Source organism: Schistocerca cancellata, chromosome 7, assembly GCF_023864275.1.
Source record: "Schistocerca cancellata isolate TAMUIC-IGC-003103 chromosome 7, iqSchCanc2.1, whole genome shotgun sequence".
Lineage (NCBI taxonomy): Eukaryota > Metazoa > Arthropoda > Insecta > Orthoptera > Acrididae > Schistocerca > Schistocerca cancellata.
The window spans coordinates 329,531,880-329,537,176 of NC_064632.1; the positions used below are offsets into that span (position 1 = coordinate 329,531,880).

Sequence of the window (5,297 nt, forward strand, 5' to 3'; positions counted from 1 at the left end):
TATATCCAGGGTGAAGTGGAAACGTAGTTTATGAAGTGATGTAGCAAGAGAAATATCCTGCAGAGTGTCTCCGTTATCATCAGAAGTGTTCTGGGAACCCCATATTGTAGTACTGAAGTACATGCAACATCTTTAAAAAGCACTCCGTCTTCAGGCCACGAGTGGCCTACCGGGACCATCTGACCGCCGTGTCATCCTCAGTGGAGGATGCGGATAGGACGGGCGTGGGGTCAGCACACCGATCTCCCGGTCGTAAGATGGTATTCTTGACCGAAGCCGCTACTATTCGGTCGAGTAGCTCCTCAATTGGCATCAAGAGGCTGAGTGCACCCCGAAAAATGGCAACAGCGCATGGCGGCCTGGATGGTCACCCATCCAAGTGCGAACCACGCCCGACAGCGATTAACTTCGGTGATCTCACGGGAACCGGTGTATCCACTGCGGCAAGGCCGTTGCCTATGCGACATCTTTGCGAATGTAAAATCAGTCTTTGGTGAAATATTAGTTTTACGTTATTTCAATTTCACATAACTAAAATCTCAAAATTTTGCTGAGCCATAAAGTTCTTTTCATACATGTGACAAGCCCCGCGTCCAGCACGGACAAGAAGGGAGCCACAGAAAAATTGTTCCTGTAGGAGCACAAAAAAGGCTAAAGTGCTCCTGTTAATTAAAAAACTCTGACTGAGAAGTGGGGTACCAGCAATTTCGTTCTACCTTCCTCGGCACCTTTAAAAATTTTCCCAAAAATTTTGGCGTGCAAACGTATTTGCGCTTTTTTATGCTTAGCGAGAAGGAGATAATGGCAGCAGGAAAGAGATGGAAAAGCGATAAATTCTGGAAGATAGTAGACAGTGATAGTGATATAGAAAGAGCGAAGGAGACAATGGCATTGTGAGAGAAAGAGCAGGACACAGCGGCAGTGGAACACAGACGACACAACAGCGGCGGGAGAAGAGTGACGATGACAGTGATAGTGAGGGAGGGAGAAAGAGAAGGAGAAGTGGAGGTTGGTGAAAGCTAGTAATAATGAGAGGTTTTATAACAATAACAACGAGAAGGAGAGAGATAATGAGAGTGAGAAGAGACAGCAGTAGTCTGAAGGAATGAATGAGATAGTAGGAGTAAGAGAGAGCAAGGGGGAGAGAGTGACAGTGAGGGGAGACAGTAGTAATAGGACAGAACGAAGGGGACTGTAGCTCTGAAACATGAGACATTGTCAGAGACATAAAGAGGTAATGACAATGACTTGAACTGAACGAGTGAGTGAGATTGGACCAGTTAAGATGGGTACAAGTGTCATACGCCGATGGACTACTGGCTGTGAGAAAACTGCAGTAAGGGGAGCTTATGGGAGAGGTTGCACGTTAAGCAGAGCACGAATATGTTCGCATGCCAAAATTTTTAGGAAAAATTAGAAGGCGCTTAGGAAGGCAGAATGAGGCAACTGGTATCCCACTTTTCAACCAGTGTTTTAGCAAACTGGATTACATTCGCCTTCTTTCTGCTCTGACAGAAGCATTCCCTAGCCGGTATTCAGTATGCACTACAATCGCCGTGTGTAGGCAACAAGGAGAGTCGTAGAAAAATCGCTCGTTGACCGCTGGCCGCCGCCGAAGAGAGTTGACTCCAAGAGTCAAAGTTTCTCTGGCGTCCTCTCAGTACATCTCCCCACAACATCGCACATGTGGTCGATAGGTTCTAAGTCGTATTGTTGTGTTATTAATGTGTTCGATAGTGGACACGTAGATTAGTTAGAGCCAATGTCAGATGTGGGACCCGTTTTCTTTCTATAGACTAGCAAACATTAGTTCAAAGCAGTGGCAAAATAACTGACGAGACTACTTTATTTGTGAGATTTCCTGCTAAACCCCCAGGACAGGACAGGTAGTTTAAGTTGCAGAAAGGGGCCAAAATAAGCGGCTGTCAGTTACACTCGAACATACATCCTTTTATTTGATCAAACACTACAAGAGCCAAGAATTTGAAAAAAAAAAACACAACTTCAGTTTTGAAACTTAATTAGCGGCTGAATGCGCCGTACCATCTCATTCCTTAAGGGCAAGACCACTTTAATTTAAAAACGGCTGAAAGCCAATAACTTAAAACTCAACCAAAATCAGAAATTTAAAGGGCAAAGCCTTACCTTAAAACAGTTCCTTAATTAGTATGAAGGCCCAAAGAATCTGACACTTTAAGAGCAAACAACTTAAATTCATAACCGGCTGTAGGTCCACCATTTAAGACTCAATAACATTAATTTTAAAAAGTCCATAGGCTTTACGTAAAACAGTTCTTAAGTTAGGCTGAAGGCCCAAACCATCTGACGCCTTAAGGGCAAAACAACTTTAATCTAAAAATCGGCTACAAGTCATACAAGTACAAACAACATGAACAAACAAGAAAAGGTAGTACACCCAAGGGCTCTCAGAAGTTCCGAGGGTCGGCTTGGAATTCAAACACTAACGCTCGCTTAGGTGAGACAGGCAGTCGGCCCAACCATTGTCAATCCGACGGCAACCCAACTGACAGACAGTCAACGGACCCACCGACAAGCAAACCTCCGCTTCACCCGGCCAGCACACAACAGAGAGTTCAATGGAACAACGCAGAACGTATTGGCGCCCACAACCAATTATACATTGAGCTGTCAAACTACACACTGTGCTGGACAGCAACAACACGATGAGGAAAATACACTGCCTGTATTTCCGTCAACGGCCAGGGCAGGTAACCGGAACTTTAACGGCCACAAGGCAGAAAATTCTGCTGGTGCACTTCAGTTCAAAATAACCAAGTACAGTTAAACTCCACCGGAGGGTGGCCAAAATTTGCCAACTTGAAACCACACGTTGTTGCTCGCGGGAATTTCCCAACAGCCGACAACGAACTCCAAAGGACACAATGTGAACAGTCGTGACTTGCTGGTAGATTAAGTCAAAACTCAACTTTCATGTCCAGGATCGGTGAGCCACGAATCTCATAGCAATGGGAACAGCACCACACACTCAGACACCACAAAGAGGCCCCCAGTGGGCTCGGTCAAACTACGCGCTGCGGAGATTTCCTCGCTTCTCGACGCCTACCGACCAACTGCCCAGGCCCGGAAGCGGTGAAAGGGGCAAGTATACATCGGCCGATGAGACGACCAACCGAACGACCAACCAACGGTCGTCCCGCTCCAATCTCCCATCTTCGGACAGTTCATGTGTGTCGCCAGCGGTCGGCGAGCACTGGCTGTCGGCGCCTCACCGGAGCTCCGTCCCCGACTTCACTGCTGCTGCGTCCCGACTGCACTGCTGGTCCGTCCCGAAATGACTACCAGACACACGATGACCCGGAAATAATATCGGTCGTTCCAGAGATGGTACGACAGTGCACTTATCAATACGCGCTGCTGCCGCCGCTACGGGAAAGTAAGGCAGAAGTTAGTGACGCTAGAAAATGAAACAAGAAAACGAGGCGGCAGTACCGTAATAGAAGATGACAAACAATAAATGGGATAAACGTGAGCCGTGCACTGCTCAATTTGGTTCAAATTTTCACCACTGGTAGATTTAGAGCGAGGGCATTTAGTCAATCACAAGGAGTAAAATAAATGCTCAGTAGAAAATCTTGGTGCCCATGAACTGCAAATAAGCAATAAACTTTTCCGTTTTTTTTTCAAAGAGAAAAATAACTGTTTCACGCAATAGACTTTCTCCCGCCTGTATTAAATAACAAACCTGTTTACTTACTCAGCCAGCAGAGCTGTACATCGTATCTCAATTATTGTGCGAAGATCTAGGTAAGGGAAGGGTTACAATTCTAGCTGTGAACAGTGCTTACAGCTGTAATTACTATTAAGTTCTAGTGGAACAATGATTTTGGTACCGTAGCTTTTAATGTAACTATATGCTTCGCCGTTATATAAGATCTGTAAATCCACAGCCGGCCGTGGTGGCCGAGCGTTTCTAGGCGCTTCAGTCCTGAACCGCGTGACTGTTACGGTCGCAGGTTGGATTCCTGCCTCGGGCATGGATGTGTGTGATGTCCTTAGGTTAGTTAGATATAAGTCGTTCTAAGTTGTAGGGGACTGACCTCCGATGTTAAGTCCCATAGTGCTCAGAGCCATTTGAACCATTTTGTAAATCCACTGAACGCAGCTTGAAAACTTATCCGAAAACAGCAAATGTATCGTAAGATTAGAGCGAATTGTGTAGATGTATATGTAGACGAAAACTACATTCACAGCTTAAACATTTGATACCAAGCAGGACAAAAAAATAAATTTTTTTCTGAGGTATATGAATCATAGCACTCCAGACTTTAATAGCTCATTGTAATCGGATTTGCAGTTTCGTGAAGAAATTCTTTTCATAGGTAGCAACAAAAAATATTTACTTTAATTAACTCCGAACCATATAATTATATAAAAACTACAGATAAGAAACTAGAAGATAAATAAAATATACTAGAAGATAAATAAATTGAAATAACGTTGCGAAATTTACCCTACCGCCGACAAAGAATTAAGAGCAGGATATAGTACGGCAGTTGTAAGCACTAAGTCTTCACGAAGGCATTGTAGTTGAAACAACATTTGATTTTTTTCCTTGTATCCATAGCATTATTATATTATTTCTGGAGCTTTGCAGTCGCAGAAACAGATGTTATTCATACTGAAACATTGTTTACCAGTGGGTGTTCAAAAATGGCCTGAGCACCATGGGACTTAACATCTGAGGTCATCAGTCCCCTAGAACTTAGAACTACTTAAACCTAACTAACCTAAGGACATCACACACATCCATGCCCGAGGCAGGATTCGAACCTGCGACCGTACCAGTGGGTGTTGCTCGGTCACAAACGCAAAGGGTAAATATGTAGAAAATAAGACAGAGGCTAAAACGATACGAAAGGTGAGGGGAAGTGCATTATGTTCGAAGAATTGGAGGGAATGAGCGAATACTGGTGTGTTGGAAAGCTGTCCTTGAGGAAGTGATTACAGTTTAACTTCCTCAGTCCTGAGCTAATATTTTATGAATGAAAAGTTTATATTGGTCGACAGTACATAGTTTTGAGACAAAAATAGGATTAAATTTAAATTTAAAAAATTAGTGTGATTGCTCAAAATTTTAGAACATGTTTAAAGTGAATACTGTTTGTGCTGGAAAATAGCTGAAATATGCGCAATGCTCAGAAAACACATTATTTATCGCCTAAACATTATGAAAACATTGCAGCTGAGTGTGAAAGTATAAGTCGTTGCTATCACCTGCTGGGAACATGCAGAAACGAAAAGTAATGACTCACTGA

At 43.7% G+C, this 5,297-nt stretch overlaps 1 pseudogene; it reads right to left on the reverse strand.

Annotated features, from left to right (window-relative positions):
* Positions 1-339: 339 nt before the first annotated feature.
* On the reverse strand, positions 340-457 carry LOC126093086 (5S ribosomal RNA; annotated as a pseudogene).
* Positions 458-5,297: the final 4,840 nt, after the last annotated feature.